At 43.5% G+C, this 18,162-nt stretch overlaps 1 protein-coding gene across 5 annotated transcripts in view; it reads left to right on the forward strand.

The window, feature by feature from the left end:
* The window catches only part of EVC (EvC ciliary complex subunit 1), a 122,621-nt gene that overhangs the window by 12,609 nt on the left and 91,850 nt on the right, over positions 1 to 18,162 (forward strand). The window lies entirely within an intron of this gene.

Consider the following 18,162-nt stretch of genomic DNA (forward strand, 5'->3'; position numbering starts at 1 on the left):
GCTTCTGGTGGTCCATGTGTTCCCTGTGGCTGGATCACTGCCGTCTCTGCCTGTCGTTACATGGCTGTCCCCCTCTGTCTCTGTGTCTCTCCTCCTTTATAAGGACACCTGTCATGTAGGATTAGGACCACCCTGCTCCAGTCTGACCTCATGTGAACTTAACTGGTAACATCTTCAAAGACCCTATTTCCAAACAAGGTCACAGCTGGGGTTGGGGGGCAACCCATAACACGCCCTCATCTATCCATCTCTACTTCCCTGTCCCCCTCGCTCCATACTATTAACCCCTGCTCACCCCGGGGTAGCTTTGTTGTTGTTAGGTGCCTTCGACTCATAGTGACCCCATGTGACAGAGCAGAACTGCCCCATAGGGTTTTCTAGGCTGCAGTCTTTACCTGAGTAGATCACCAGGTCTTCGTCCCGTGGAGCTGATGAGTAGGTTCAAACTGCCAACCTTTCCGTTAGCAGCCAGGTGCTTAACCATTGCACCACCAGGGCTCCTTTAGGGCAGCTTTGGATGTGATGAGAAGAACTCTGGCCTTGGGATCCAGAGTCCTGGAATCCAGGCCCAGCTTTGCCATGTGCTTCCTGTGTGATATTGGACGAGAAAGTAACCCTTCCGAGCCCCCAGTTTCTCACCGTGGCAATGACAGTAATGAGGCTACCAACCCCCGTCCCAGGGCCACCCAGGATGGAGTTAGCCCAGGTGAACATTCCTGCCACACAACAGTTGCTCAGAGTTGGCAGTGGAGCCCAAGACTTTCCACTCCCCAGGAAAGCGAACTCAGCTTTTGCGCCTAGGCATGTTTTACCTGTTAACCATTTAGCTACGCCCCATTATCAGGCTAATCATTGCCAAGAGTCAAGTTAAAGGTCTCCCTCTTCCACTGACTGCTTGGCCGGAATGCCGCAGCCTTTGGCAGTCTGCAGGGACGGGTCACCAGCGAGCAAGGCAGGCACGGGCTTAATTGTGCTTACTTACTAACCTGTGGTGCACGATTTCACCTGGGTTTCACCGTCAAAGGTGTGCACTACAGAATAGCAAGTAAACACAAGCCCATGGGTTCCTTGCTTGCTATAAGCTGGCGCATACTGTGTTTACCGCCCCTGGCAGTCTGAGTTTGTCAATCCAAGGTGGGCAGGACTTTTTTGGCTGGGTGAGTTGAGCTATAACCCCACTGTCCTCCAATGTGCAGAAAATCAAGGTGTCCGTGGTCTGAGCCGCTCCTTGAACGAACTCTGTTTTGATCAAGAGCGCCCTTCAGCCAGAACAAACAGAAAATTCCAGAAGGCTCTGAGGCATGCTACCCCATAGCCTGGGTTCTCTCTCCCGTTGTTCTGCTTTGGACGAGGGAGAAGGGGACAGGCTGGTGATGGATGCATTTGTGCCATCTCTGAAAAGAACACCTTTCTGTCACCCAGTGAAATGGCTTTTTTTCCCCTACAATTGTGCTTTACCCAATTTTCTGAATAATTGCATTGCTCCAGCTGAAGAAGTTTTACATCGTAAATGTGTGCTGCAGCCGATTTTCTGAATAATTGTACTGCTTCAGCGAGGGAGGTTATTAGAGCGTGGAGGACATCCGAACTTAATAAGAAGAGCCGTTAAAAAGACAAAACGAAAGCAGAGAATGCTGTTCAGGTAGCAGAAGCCAGTTCACGCCTGACTCCGTGTGCCAAGTGCTTCCCCATCCTTCATTCCTGCAAACCCACCACTGCCATCGGCACCTGACCTCCAGGGGACTGCAGTCAGAGGGTCTCCACACGGGTGCAAGAGTGCCATCAGCCGGCGAGTGGACTCTGATTCCTGGTGACCCATATGTTGCATAATAGAATTGTGTTCCTTAGGGTTTTCAATGGCTGTGACCTTTTGGAAGCAGATTGCCAGGCCTTTCTTCTGAGGCACCTCTGGGTAGACTCAAACCTCCAACCTTTTGCTTAGTAGCCGAGTGCTTAACTATTTGTGCCACTCCCGGGCTCATTATCAGCTTGGGACTGTGTTTTGAACGCACATGTCCAGCCCCGCCCCCCCAGGTCCTGCTTTTGTGGGTGTCAGGTGGTACCAAGCACCTACATCCTTTTCTTCTTATCATCTTTTCACATGAATTGCAGTTAAGTGCAGTTGTCGTTTGGTGTCTTGAAGATGAGCCCCTGGGGAGCAGAAGACCATACCTTCCTCACTCTCCCCACACCTTCCATCTGCCCTTTCGTTTCCCTCTATTTGGAAGAAGTGCAAAATGCACACTGTTCTTTCTGCTTCTTCACCTTCTTCTTGAGCAAATGAGCTTTCACTTGACCATCACCTGGGGCCGGCTTGTGGGGTCCAGCCAGGGGCGGATTGTCCAATAGTCAAGGTAAGCATGGTGCTTACCTCACTTACCAGATCATCTATAGTGAACAATTTTGCATTTTTTTCATCACATCAAAGATTCTGCTTCAAACAAAGTGGGAGGCCTCACTCTACCTGATTTTTAGAACCTGTTATACCACCACAGTAGTCAAAACAGCCTGGTACTGGTAAAACAGATACATAGACCAGTGGAGCAGAATTGAGAAGCCAGACGTAAATTCAACCACCAATGAGCAGCTGATATTTGACAAAGGCCTAGAACCTGTTAGCCTGGAAAAGGCAGTCTCTTTAACAGATGGTGCTGGCGTAACTGGATATCCACCTGCAAAAAAATGAAGCGAGACCCATACCTCACACCATGCACGAAAACTAACTCAAAATGGATCGAAGACCTAAATATAAAATCTAAAATGATTAAGATCATGGAAGAAAAAATAGGGAAAAGGCTAGGAGCCCTAATACATGGCATAAGCAGAATACAAAACATTACTAACAGTGTACAAACACCAGAAGAGAAACTAGATAACTGGGAGCTCCTAAAAATCAAACCCTTACACTCATCAAAAGACTTCACCAAAAGAGTAAAAAGACAAGCTACAGACTGGGAAAAAATTTTGGGCTACAACATATCCAATCAGGGTCTAATCTCTAAAATCTACAAGATACTGCAAAACTTCAACCACAAAAAGACAAATAACCCAATAAAAAAATGGACAAAGGATATGAACAGGTACTTCACCAAAGAACGCATTTAGGCTGCTAACAGGTACGTGAGGAAATGCTTACAATCATTAGCCATTAGAGAAATGCAAATCAAAACTACAATGAGATGTCATCTCACCCCAGCAAGGCTGGCATTAATCCAAAAAAGACAATAAATGTTCGAGAGGTCACTTAGCATAACAAAGTGTATTAAGAAAATGTTCTTCATCTCATTTTGGTGAGTGGCATTTGGAGTCTTAAAAGCTATCAAGTGGCCATCTGAGATGCATCGATTGGTCCCAGCCCACCTGGAATAAAGGAAAATGAAGAACACCAAAGTCACAAGGAAAATATTAGCCCAAGAAACAGAAAGGGCCACATAAACCAGAGATTCCATCAGTCTAAGACCCGAAGACCCCCATGTGTCTGTCAGTTTGTTGTACTATGGGGGCTTGTGTGTTGCTGTGATGCTGGAAGCTATGCCACTGGTATTCAGATACCAGCAGGGTCACCCATGGAACACAGGTTTCAGCTGAGCTTCCAGACTAAGACTAGGAAGAAGGACCCGGCAGTCTACTTCTGAAAAGCATTGGCCAGTGAAAACCCTATCAATAGCAGTGGAACACTGTCTGATATAGTGCTGGAAGATGAGCCCCCCAGGTTGGAAGGCACTCAAAAGATGACTGGGGAAGAGCTGCCTCCTCAAAGTAGAGTCGATCTTAATGACGTGGATGGAGTAAAACTTTTGGGACCTTCATTTGCTGATGTGGCACAACTCAAAATGAGAAGAAACAGCTGCAAATGTCCATTAATAATCGGAACCTAGAATGTACAAATTATGAATCTAGGAAAATTGGAAATCGTCAAAAATGAAATGGAACGCATAAACATCAATATCCTAGGCATTAGTGAGCTGAAGTGGACTAGTTTTGGCCACTTTGAATCAGACAATCCTATAGTCTGCTATGCTGGGAACAACAACTCGAACAGGAATGGTGTTGCATTCATCGTCAAAAAGAACGTTTCAAGATTGATCCTGAAGTACAGAGCTGTCAGTGATAGGATAATATCCATACGACAAGGAAGACCAGTTAATACGACTATTATTCAAATTTATGCACCAACCACTAAGGCCAAAGATGAAGAAATAGAAGATTTTTATCAGCTGCTGCAGTCTGAAATTGATCCAACATGCAATCATGATCCATTGATAATTACTGGCAATTGGAATATGAAAGTTGGAAACAAAGAAGAAGGATCAGTAGTTGGAAAATATGGCCTTGGGGATAGAAACAATGCTGGAGATTGAATGATAGAATTTTGCAAGACCAATGACTTCTTCATTGCAAATACCTTCTTTCACCAACAAAAATGGCGACTATACACATGGACCTCACCAGACAGAACACACAGAAATCAAACTGACTACATCTGTGGAAAGAGACGATGGAAAAGCTCAATATCATCAGTCAGAACAAGGCCAGGGGACGACTGTGGAGCAGACCATCAATTGCTTATATGCAAGTTCAAGCTGAAGCTGAAGAAAATCAGAGCAAGTCCATGAGAGCCAAAATATGACCTGGAGTATATCCCACGTGAATTTAGAGACCATCTGAAGAATAGATTTGGCGCATTGAACACTAGTGACCGAAGACCAGACGAGCTGTGGAATGACATCAAGGACATCATCCATGAAGAAAGCAAGAGGTCATTGAAAAGACAGGAAAGAAAGAAAAGACCAAGATGGATGCCAGAGGAGACTCTGAAACTTGCTCTTGAGTGTCGAGCAGCTAAAGCAAAAGGAAGAACTGATGAAATAAAAGAACTGAACAGAAGATTTCGAAGGGCCTCTTGAGAGGACAAAGTAAAGTATTATAATGACATGTGCAAAGACCTGGAGATGGAAAACCAAAAGGGAAGAACACGCTCGGCATTTCTCAAGCTGAAAGAACTGAAGAAAAAATTCAAGCCTCGAGTTGCAATTGTGAAGGATTCCATGGGGAAAATATTAAACGATGCAGGAAGCATCAAAAGACGATGGAAGGAATACACAGAGTCATTATACCAAAAAGAATTAATTGATATTCAACCATTTCAAGAGGTGGCATATGATTAGGAACCGATGGTACTGAAGGAAGAAGCCCGAACTGCTCTCAAGGCGTTAGTGAAAAACAAGGCTCCAGGAATTGATGGAATATCAATTGAGATGATTCAACAAACAGATGCAGCGCTGGAGGTGCTCACTCGTCCATGCCAAGAAATACGGAAGACAGCTTCCTGGCCAACTGACTGGAAGATATCCATATTTATGCCTATTCCGAAGAAAGGTGATCCAACCGAATGTGGAAATTATAGAACAATATCATTAATACCACATGCGACCAAAATTTTGCTGAACATCATTCAAAAACGGCTACAGCAGTAAATCAACAGGGAGCTGCCAGAAATTCAGGCCAGCTTCAGAAGAGGACGTGGAACCAGGGATATCATTGCTGATGTCAGATGGATCCTGGCTGAAAGCAGAGAATACCAGAAGGATGTTTACCTGTGTTTTATTGACTGATTAATTTGACTGTGTGGTTCATAACAAATTATGGATAACATTGTGAAGAATGGGAATTCCAGAACACTTGATTGTGCTCGTGAGGAACCTTTACATAGATCAAGAGGCAGTTGTTCAGACAGAACAAGGGGATACTGATTGGTTTAAAGTCAGGAAAGGCGTGCGTCAGGGTTGTATTCTTTCATCATACCTATTTAATCTGTATACTGAACAAGTAATACGAGAAGCCGGACTATATGAAGAACGGGGCATCAGGATTGGAGGAAGACTCATTAACAACCTGCGTTATGTAGATGACACAACCTTGCTTGCTGAAAGTGAAGAGGACTTGAAGCACTTACTAATGAAGATCAAAGACCAGAGGCTTTGGTATGGATTACACCTCAACATAAAGAAAACAAAAAACCTCACAACTGGACCAATGAGCAACATCGTGATAAATGGAGAAAAGATTGAAGTTGTCAAGGATTTCATTTTACTTGGATCCACAATCAACAGCCATGGAAGCAGCAGTCAAGAAATCAAAAGACGCGTTGCATTGGGCAAATCGGCTGCAAAGGATCTCTTCAAAGTGTTGAAGAGCAAAGATGTCACCCTGAAGACTAAGGTGCGCCTGACCCAAGCCATGGTATTTTCAATCAAATCATACGTGTGTGGGGGGCGGAGCCAAGATGGCGGACTAGGCAGACGCTACCTCGGATCCCTCTTACAACAAAGACACGGAAAAACAAGTGAATCGATCACATACATAACAATCTACGAACCCTGAACAACAAACACAGATTTAGAGACGGAGAACGAACTAATACGGGGAAGCAGCGATTGTTTCCAGAGCCTGGAGCCAGCGTACCAGTCAGGTACGGCACAAGCACAGACAGCTGCTCCACCCTCCTGAACTAACCCCGGGAGGGGGACCAGCCGGTTCCACGGGCGGCATGGGACGCAGCCAGTAGGAGAAATCCCCGGGAGGCAGTGACTGGTCTTGGAGCAGAAAGAGCAGCGTCCGAGCCGGGGAACCGTCCCGCAGGGATTTGGACTGGACGCAGGTACGGCATAAACACGGAGAGTTGCTCCACCCCCCTGAACTAACCCTGGGAAGGGGACCAGCCGGGTCGCGCGGGCGGCATGGGACTCAGCCGGTAGGAGAAGTCCCCGGGAGGCAGCGACTGGTATTGGAGCGGGGAGAACAGCGTCCCAGCCGGGACACTCGGTCACGGCACAAGCACGGGGAGCTGCTCCACCCATCTGAACTAACCCCCAACTGGTTCTCGGGGGCGGCACGGCCACGCGGCTGGAGGGACGAGAAGTCCCCGGGAGGCAGTGACTGATAGGCAGTGACTGATTTTGGAGTCGAGAGTGCACCGTCCCAGTAGGGGAGCCTTGACACTGGGCGTGGGGCTGGAAGCGGAGGATCTGACCGTGACTCCAACGGGCCAGACCCCCCGGGGGCAATCTCCACACAGCCAGCACACATAGGCGACACGCCCCCGGGAATCTCAGATATAATAGTCATTCCAAGCAAGACAAGCAACTCTGGCTATATTCTGAGGTGCTACTCTCCTATCTCTCTGTTCCCTCCCCCACCCTCACCAGGCGGCTTCATTAACATCTGAATAGCCTGAGCCAGAGGGAGAACTCTGATAGGGATCTGACTGCATTTTTTTTTTTAGTGGATTTTCTGGAAAAACTAGTTTCCCAGTGATGGCTCGGAGACAACAATCCATATCAAACCACTTAAAGAAGCAGACCATGACAGCTTCTCCAACCCCCCAAACAAAAGAATCAAAATCTTTCCCAAATGAAGATACAATCTTGGAATTATCAGATACAGAATATAAAAAACTAATTTACAGAATGCTTAATGATATCACAAATGAAATTAGGATAACTGCGGAAAAAGCCAAGGAACACACTGATAAAACTGTTGAAGAACTCAAAAAGATTATTCAAGAACATAGTGGAAAAATTAATAAGTTGCAAGAATCCATAGAGAGACAACATGTAGAAATCCAAAAGATTAACAATAAAATAACAGAATTAGACAACGCACTAGGAAGTCAGAGGAGCAGACTCGAGCAATTAGAATGCAGACTGGGACATCTGGAGGACCAGGGAATCAACACCAACATAGCTGAAAAAAAATCAGATAAAAGAATTAAAAAAAATGAAGAAACCCTAAGAATTATGTGGGACTCTATCAAGAAGGATAACCTGCGGGTGATTGGAGTCCCAGAACAGGGAGGGGGGACAGAAAACACAGAGAAAATAGTTGAAGAACTCCTGACACAAAACTTCCCTGACATCATGAAAGACGAAAGGATATCTATCCAAGATGCTCATCGAACCCCATTTAAGATTGATCCAAAAAGAAAAACACCAAGACATATTATCATCAAACTCACCAAAACCAAAGATAAACAGAAAATTTTAAAAGCAGCCAGGGAGAAAAGAAAGTTTTCCTTCAAGGGAGAATCAATAAGAATATGTTCTGACTACTCAGCAGAAACCATGCAGGCAAGAAGGGAATGGGACGACATATACAGAACACTGAAGGAGAAAAACTGCCAGCCAAGGATCATATATCCAGCAAAACTCTCTCTGAAATATGAAGGCGAAATTAAGATATTTACAGACAAACACAAGTTTAGAGAATTTGCAAAAACCAAACCAAAGCTACAAGAAATACTAAAGGATATTGTTTGGTCAGAGAACCAATAATATCAGATATCAGCACAACACAAGGTCACAAAACAGAACGTCCTGATATCAACTCAAATAGGGAAATCACAAAAACAAACAAATTAAGATTAATTAAAAAAAAAAATACACATAACAGGGAACCATGGAAGTCAATAGGTAAAAGATCACAATAATCAAAAAGAGGGACTAAATACAGGAGGCATTGAACTGCCATATGGAGAGTGATACAAGGTGATATAGAACAATACAAGTTAGGTTTTTACTTAGAAAAATAGGGGTAAATAATAAGGTAACCACAAAAAGGTATAACAACTCTATAACTCAAGATAAAAACCAAGAAAAACGTAATGACTCAACTAACATAAAGTCAAGCACTATGAAAATGAGGATCTCACAATTTACTAAGAAAAACGCCTCAGCACAAAAAAGTATGTGGAAAAATGAAATTGTCAACAACACACATAAAAAGGCATCAAAATGACAGCACTAAAAACTTATTTATCTATAATTACCCTGAATGTAAATGGACTAAATGCACCAATAAAGAGACAGAGAGTCACAGACTGGATAAAGAAACACGATCCATCTATATGCTGCCTACAAGAGACACACCTTAGACTTAGAGACACAAACAAACTAAAACTCAAAGGATGGAAAAAAGTATATCAAGCAAACAATAAGCAAAAAAGAAGAGGAGTAGCAATATTAATTTCTGACAAAATAGACTTTAGACTTAAATCCACCACAAAGGATAAAGAAGGACACTATATAATGATAAAAGGGACAATTGATCAGGAAGACATAACCATATTAAATATTTATGCACCCAATGACAGGACTGCAAGATACATAAATCAAATTTTAACAGAATTGAAAAGCGAGATAGATACCTCCACAATTATAGTAGGAGACTTCAACACACCACTTTCGGAGAAGGACAGGACATCCAGTAAGAAGCTCAACAGAGACACGGAAGATCTAATTACAACAATCAACCGACTTGACCTCATTGAGTTATACAGAACTCTCCACCCAACTGCTGCAAAATATACTTTTTTTTCTAGCGCACATGGAACATTCTCTAGAATAGACCACATATTAGGTCATAAAACAAACCTTTGCAGAGTCCAAAACATCGAAATATTACAAAGCATCTTCTCAGACCACAAGGCAATAAAACTAGAGATCAATAACAGAAAAACTAGGGAAAAGAAATCAAATACTTGGAAAATGAACAATACCCTCCTGAAAAAAGACTGGGTTATAGAAGACATCAAGGAGGGAATAAGGAAATTCATAGAAAGCAACGAGAATGAAAATACTTCCTATCAAAACCTCTGGGGCACAGCAAAAGCAGTGCTCAGAGGCCAATTTATATCAATAAATGCACACATACAAGAAGAAGAAAGAGCCAAAAGCAGAGAACTGTCCCTACAACTTGAACAAATAGAAAGTGAGTGAGCAAGAAAAGAATCCATCAGGCACCAGAAGAAAACAAATAATAAAAATTAGAGCTGAACTAAATGAATTAGAGAACAGAAAAACAATTGAAAGAATTAACAAAGCCAAAAGCTGGTTCTTTGAAAAAATTAACAAAATTGATAAACCATTGGCTAGACTGACTAAAGAAATACAGGAAAGGAAACAAATAACCCGAATAAGAAATGAGAAGGACCACATCACAACAGAACCAAATGAAATTAAAAGAATCATTTCAGATTATTATGAAAAATTGTACTCTAACAAATTTGAAAACCTAGAAGAAATGGATGAATTCCTGGAAAAACACTACCTACCTAAACTAACACATTCAGAAGTAGAACAACTAAATAGACCCATAACAAAAAAAGAGATTGAAACGGTAATTAAAAAACTCCCAACAAAAAAAAGCCCTGGCCCGGATGGCTTCACTGCAGAGTTCTACCAAACTTTCAGAGAAGAGTTAACACCACTACTACTAAAGGTCTTCCAAAGCATAGAAAATGACGGAATACTACCCAACTCATTCTATGAAGCCACCATCTCCCTGATACCAAAACCAGGTAAAGACATTACAAAAAAAGAAAATTATAGACCTATATCCCTCATGAACATTGATGCAAAAATCCTCAACAAAATTCTAGCCAATAGAATCCAACAACACATCAAAAAAATAATTCACCCTGATCAAGTGGGATTTATACCAGGTATGCAAGGCTGGTTTAATATCAGAAAAACCATTAATGTAATCCATCACATAAATAAAACAAAAGACAAAAACCACATGATCTTATCAATTGATGCAGAAAAGGCATTTGACAAAGTCCAACACCCATTCATGATAAAAACTCTTACCAAAATAGGAATTGAAGGAAAATTCCTCAACATAATAAAGGGCATCTATGCAAAGCCAACAGCCAATATCACTCTAAATGGAGAGAACCTGAAAGCATTTCCCTTGAGAACGGGAACCAGACAAGGATGCCCTTTATCACTGCTCTTATTCAACATCATGTTGGAAGTCTTAGCCAGGGCAATTAGGCTAGACAAAGAAATAAAAGGTATCCGGATTGGCAAGGAAGAAGTAAAGTTATCACTATTTGCAGATGACATGATTATATACACAGAAAACCCTAAGGAATCCTCCAGAAAACTACTGAAACTAATAGAAGAGTTTGGCAGAGTCTCAGGTTATAAAATAAACATACAAAAATCACTTGGATTCCTCTACATCAACAAAAAGAACACCGAAGAGGAAATAACCAAATCAATACCATTCACAGTAGCCCCCAAGAAGATAAGATACTTAGGAATAAATCTTACCAAGGATGTAAAAGACCTATACAAAGAAAACTACAAAGCTCTACTACAAGAAATTCAAAAGGACATGCTTAAGTGGAAAAACATACCCTGCTCATGGATAGGAAGACTTAACATAGTAAAAATGTCTATTCTACCAAAAGCCATCTATACATTTAACGCACTTCCGATCCAAATTCCAATGTCATATTTTAAGGGGATAGAGAAACAAATCACCAATTTCATATGGAAGGGAAAGAAGCCCCGGATAAGCAAAGCACTACTGAAAAAGAAGAAGAAAGTGGGAGGCCTCACCTTACCTGACTTCAGAACCTATTATACAGCCACAGTAGTCAAAACAGCCTGGTATTGGTACAACAACAGACACATAGACCAATGGAACAGAATTGAGAACCCAGACATAGATCCATCCACGTATGAGCAGCTGATATTTGACAAAGGACCAGTGTCAATTAACTGGGGAAAAGATAGCCTTTTTAACAAATGGTGCTGGCATAACTGGATATCCATTTGCAAAAAAATGAAACAGGACCCATACCTCGCACCATGCACAAAAACTAACTCCAAGTGGATCAAAGACCTAAACATAAAGACTAAAACGATAAAGATCATGGAAGAAAAAATAGGGACAACATTAGGAGCCCTAATACAAGGTATAAACAGAATACAAAACATTACCAAAAATGATGAAGAGAAACCCGATAACTGGGAGCTCCTAAAAATCAAACACCTATGCTCATCTAAAGACTTCTCCAAAAGAGTAAAAAGACCACTGACAGATTGGGAAAGAATTTTCAGCTATGACATCTCCGACCAGCACCTGATCTCTAAAATCTACATGATTCTGTCAACACTCAACCACAAAAAGACAAACAACCCAATCAAGAAGTGGGCAAAGGATGTGAACACACATTTCACTAAAGAAGATATTCAGGCAGCCAACAGATACATGAGAAAATGCCCTCGATCATTAGCCATTAGAGAAATGCAAATTAAAACTACGATGAGATTCCATCTCACACCAGCAAGGCTGGCATTAATCCAAAAAACACAAAATAATAAATGTTGGAGAGGCTGCGGAGAGATCGGAACTCTCATACACTGCTGGTGGGAATGTAAAATGGTACAACCACTTTGGAAATCTATCTGGCGTTATCTTAAACAGTTAGAAATAGAACTACCATACAACCCAGAAATCCCACTCATAGGAATATACCCTAGAGATACAAGAGCCTTCATACAAACAGATATATGCACACCCATGTTTATTGCAGCTCTGTTTACAATAGCAAAAAGCTGGAAGCAACCAAGGTGTCCATCAACGGATGAATGGGTAAATAAATTGTGGTATATTCACACAATGGAATACTACGCATCGATAAAGAACAGTGACGAATCTCTGAAACATTTCATAACATGGAGGAACCTGGAAGGCATTATGCTGAGCGAAATTAGTCAGAGGCAAAAGGACAAATATTGTATAAGACCACTATTATAAGATCTTGAGAAATAGTAAACCTGAGAAGAACACATACTTTTGTGGTTACGAGGGGGGGAGGGAGGGAGGGTGGGAGAGGGTTTTTTATTGATTAATCAGTAGATAAGAACTGCTTTAGGTGAAGGGAAAGACAACACTCAATACATGGAAGGTCAGCTCAATTGGACTGGACCAAAAGCAAAGAAGTTTCCGGGATAAAATGAATGCTTCAAAGGTCAGCGGAGCAAGCGCGGGGGTCTGGGGAACATGGTTTGCGGGGACTTCTAAGTCAATTGGCAAAATAATTCTATTATGAAATCATTCTGCATCCCACTTTGAAATGTGGCGTCTGGGGTCTTAAATGCTAACAAGCGGCCATCTAAGATGCAGCAATTGGTCTCAACCCACCTGGAGCAAAGGAAAATGAAGAATACGAAGGCCACACGACAACTAAGAGCCCAAGAGACAGAAATGGCCACATGAACCAGAGACCTACATCACCCTGAGACCAGAAGAACTAGTTGGTGCCCGGCCACAATCGATGACTGCCCTGACAGGGAGCACAGCAGAGGACCCCTGAGGGAGCAGGAGATCAGTGGGATGCAGACCCCAAATTCTCATAAAAAGACCAAACTTAATGGTCTGACTGAGACGAGAGGAATCCCAGCGGCCATGCTCCCCAGACCTTCTGTTGGCCCAGGACAGGAACCATCCCCGAAGACAACTCATCAGACATGAAAGGGACTGGTCAGCGGGTGGGAGAGAGACGCTGATGAAGAGTGAGCTAATTATATCAGGTGGACACTTGAGATTGTGTTGGCAACTCTTGTCTGGAGGGGGGCTGGGAGGATAGAGAGAGAGGGAAGCCGGCAAAATTCTCACGAAAGGAGAGACTGAAAGGGCTGACTCAAGAGGGGGAGAGCAAGTGGGAGTAGGGAGTGAGATGTATGTAAACTTATATGTGACAGACTGATTGGATTTGTAAACGTTCACTTGAAGCTTAATAAAAGTTATTAAAAAAAAAAAATCATACGTGTGTGAAAGCTGGACAATGAATAAGGAAGACCGAAGAAGAATTGACGCGTTTGAATTGTGGTGTTGGCGAAGAATATTGAATATACCATGGACTGCCAAAAGAACAAACAAATCTGTCTTGGAAGAAGTGCGGCCAGAATGTTCCTTAGAGGCAAGGATGGCGAGACTGCGTCTTACATACTTTGGACATGTTTTCAGGAGGGACGAGTCCCTGGAGAAGGACATCGTACTTGGCAGAGTACAGGGTCAGCGGAAAAGAGGAAGAGCCTCAACGAGGTGGATTGACACAGTGGCTGCAACAATGAGCTCAAGCATAACAACGATTATAAAGATGGCGCAGGACCGGGCAGTGTTTCATTCTGTTTTGCATAGGGTCGCTATGAGTCGGAACTGACTCAACGGCACCTAACAACAACAACAAGACCCGAAGAACTCTGTGGTGGTACCACCAATGACTGCCCTGACAGGGAACATAAGAGAGAGTCCCTGATGGAGCAGGAGAAAAGTCAGGTACAGAACTCAAATTCTAGTAAAAATACCAGACTTAATGGTCTGACTTAGACTGGAGGGAACCTGGAAGGCATGGCCCCCGGACTCTCCTTTAGTCCAAAACTAAAGCCATTCCTGAAGTCAACTCTTCAGACAAAGATTAGACTGGACTATAAGACATAAAATAATACTCACGAAGAGTGTGATTCTTATCTCAAGTAGACACATGAGATGAAATGGGCAGCTCCTGTCTGGAGGCAGGATGAGAAGGCAGAAGGGGACAGGAGCTGGCTGAATGGACACAGGAAATCCAGGGTGGAAAGGAGTGTGCAGTCACATTGTGGGGATGGCAACTAATGTATAAATTTTTGTATGAAAAACTAACTTGAACTGTAAACTTTCATCTAAAGCACAACTAAAAAAAAAAAAAAAAGATTTTGCTTCTAGGTATGGCTGGCATCTGTTTTTCTCCCAACCCCACAGCACCTTCCTACAGAATCAAAGCCTTTTTTTCAAATTACAGTCCCTGGGTTTTATCAGGGATGGATTTTCAGTAAGCAGAGTAAGCATGGGCTTACTTGTGCTTACCAGTCTATGGTGAAACCCATGTGGAAAATTGGTCCCTACAGATTAGTAAGTAAGCCTGTGCCTACCTTTCGCACTGGGTGATCCAACCCAGGCTGTGGCCTGGGCACTCACACAGGACCCATGCTGAGAGGGGACCCACACTTGGCTGCTGGGCTCTGCTGTTGCTGTGTTGAAATTCTTAATGGTTTTTAAGAGGGGGCCCCCATTTTCATTTTGCACTGGCTCCGCTAATGAGGAGCCGGTCCCAAAGTCAGCTATTTTCATCTTACTGCCATTCTCAGCTTTTGTCCCAGTTCTGCAAAAGTGCTTCAAGCAGAGAGTGGGACAGGATGCTGGAGGTGGGGGTTGGGGACAGGCCCTGCTCTGGACCCTCAGAGCAAAGGGAACCCAGAAAGGATTTCAAACCAGGCAGTGATGGGGATTGCATATATTTAAAAAGCCATCCGATTGCCATGGGGAGAGTGAGTTAGAAGGTGTGGCTCAGTGGTAGAATTCTCACCTCCCATGTGGGAGACCTGGGTTTGATTCCCAGCCAGTACTCCTCACACACAGTCACCACCCGTCTGTCAGTGGGGGCTTGGGTGTTGCTATGATGCCGAATAGGTTTCAGCAGAGCTTCTGGACTAAGACAGACTAGGAAGAAAGGCCTGGTGGTCTGCTCCTGAAAATCAGCCAGTGAAAACCCACCGAATCACAACCATCCAATCCTCAGTCAATCATGAGGATGGCACAGGGCCAGGCAGCTTTTCCTTTTCTTGTGTGTGGGGTTGCCATAAGGCAGGGCTGACCTAATGGCAACTAACAGCACCAGCACCAACAACAACCTCTGAGCCTTGTTTTGTCCCTCTGTAAATGGGTATAATAATAATAATATGTACTTCATTAAGCTGCCTTTGTGCGATAAATAAATGAGCAAATGTACGTAAAACACCTAGCACACAGTAAACCAAGAAACCCATTGCTGTCGGGCCAGTTCCAACTCGTGGCAACCCCATGTGTTACAGAGTAGAGCTACTCCATAGGGTTTTCTTGACTGTGGTCTTTACAGAAGCAGGCTGCCGGGGCTTTCTTCTGCAGTGCTGCTGGGTGGCTTTGAATCACCAGCCCTTGGGTTAGTGGCTGATCGTGGGCCAATTGCGCCGGCACACAGTAGGCCTTCAGTTCATGAGTGAGGAGCCTGCCAGAGGCTATTGCAGCCATTCAAGGTAAAGGTGGTGGAGGTTTAGACCAGGGCTCTGGATTGGAGAAGTTATTTATAAGCGGTGAAATGGATGAGGTGGTTGATTGGGGTGCGGGAGTGACAGTGTCTGGCCCGTGGTCCTGGGGTGTGGGGAAGCCAAGCCCAGCAGCTGTCTTACTGCGGGGCCCTGTGTACTGAGCTTGCACTTTCTCTTATCTTCATGGCTCTTACTCTTGTTCCAATTTGCATGATGTTGAAGGAGACAGCGTGGTGTCAGCTAAAAAGCATGGGATTTGGAACCAGGGGATCTCAGCTCAAATCCTGGTTCTGGCCCTTATTAGCTGTGTGGCTTTGGGCAAGTGGCTTAACCCCTCTGAGTGTTATTTTCTTAATCTGATAAATGGAGACCAGAACCTCTCTGCCAGGGTTCTTAGAAGCTTAAGGAGGTATTGTAGACTGAATAACCATAAAAGGTCGGTTGAAGTCCTAACCCCCGTTACCTGTGGACATGACCTTGTTTGGAAATAGGGCCTCTGAAGATGTCATCAGTTAACATGAGGTCATACTGGAGTAGGGTCGGTCCTAATCCTATATGTTGTTGTTGTTGTGTGCCTTCTAGTCAATAGCGACCCTATAGGACAGAGTAGAACTGCCTCATAGGGTTTCCTCGGCCGTAATCTTTATGGGGGCAGATCACCAGGTCTTTACCCCTGCAGAGTGGCTGGTGGGTTCAAACCACCGACCTTTCCGTTAGCAGCCAAGAGCTTAACCATTGCACCACCAAGACTCCTTAATCCTATATGAGTGTTGACCTTATAAAAGAGAAGAGACAGAGGGAAGACAGCGTGTGAGGATGGAGGCAGAGATTGGAATGATGTGTCTACAAGCCAAGGAACACCAAGGATCGCAGGCTGTCACCAGAAACTAGGAGAGAAGCATGGAGCAGATTCTCTCTCAGAGCCTCAGAAAGAATCAACACTGCCAACACCCTGATCTGGGACTCCCAGCCTCCAGAACTGTGAGACAATACACTTTTGTTCTTGCGAGCCACCCAGTCTGTGGTACTTTGTTATAGCAGCCCAAGAGACTAAGACAGAAGGTAACCCATGTTCTGGCTTTTCCACGTTCTTGTCATCTAAATCGGGTTTTGCAAGTCATAAGGTATAGATCGAAACGCTTAGGCTCTTGCTACATAGCTTCCCTCACTGTTCACTCAGAAGGGCATCAAGGTGAAACTCTCTCGGGACGTATATAGGCCAAGTTGCCAGCTCCGGCAGATACTGTTTAAACGCCCCACATTGAAGAAGAAATAAATCATTTGCATTCCCCATGATAGGGTGTCCTGTTCCAAGGTGAACTTAGCAATTGGGAATCAATAATTTCTTATGGATCTCTTTCATCAAGATTTAGTGAAAAGCACGGAAGTTGACTTCAATGCAGTTTTCATCAGTCCACCTGTTTGGAATTGTTGAGTAGAGATTTCTCATGGTCTAGAATTCCAGGCACCTGGCCAGCCTCCCAGTCTCCATTCCCTTGAAAATGGCTATTTATAGAGCATTTCTTCAGCACTGGCTTTGCAGAGTACTACGGGGCTGCCCTCAAAGGAGACAGATAGGCAGATGATGTGGGCATGGAGGGGCAGGTTATGCATATGTCCATCTGGCTGCAGTCAGGGAAGGCTTCTTGGTGGAGGTGATTCATGAGCAGGCTTTGAGAGCAGCTTGTTACTACCACTATTCACAGCTACCCATTGCTTAGTATCTCTGTTGTAGCAACTCAGCTGGGTGCTTTATCTTTCTGTTCCTTGGTTGGGGAATTCCACACCTGTTCACTGACTGGAAAGACTAAGACTCAGAGAAGTTAAAGGGTTTGCTCACCCACAGTAGATATTGGTGATGGTTACATAACATGATTGATATAATTGATGTCACCGAATGGTATATTTGAAAAATATTAAATTGCCAAAAAAAAACTTGCCCAACCACCTATTAAGGACCTAATCCAAAGCCTTGCATGTATATTGTCAGTGTACACACTCATACCCCTGACAATGCTAAAATTATGTCGTGGTTTGCTTTTTCCACAAAAAAGTGATTTATGGTTTTTAAAAAGGCTCTTATTAATTATTGTCATGTTATTCAAATTTTTATTTCTTCCAAAGCTGAAGAATTAGAATTAAATGAAGAATGTGTCATTTTCTTTTGATAGCATCTAGTGACCATCCGTATGTCTATTCATCCATCCATCCACTCATCCATCCATCTACCCATCTATCTACC

The sequence above is a fragment of the Elephas maximus genome, chromosome 5 (genome assembly GCF_024166365.1).
Source record: "Elephas maximus indicus isolate mEleMax1 chromosome 5, mEleMax1 primary haplotype, whole genome shotgun sequence".
Lineage (NCBI taxonomy): Eukaryota > Metazoa > Chordata > Mammalia > Proboscidea > Elephantidae > Elephas > Elephas maximus.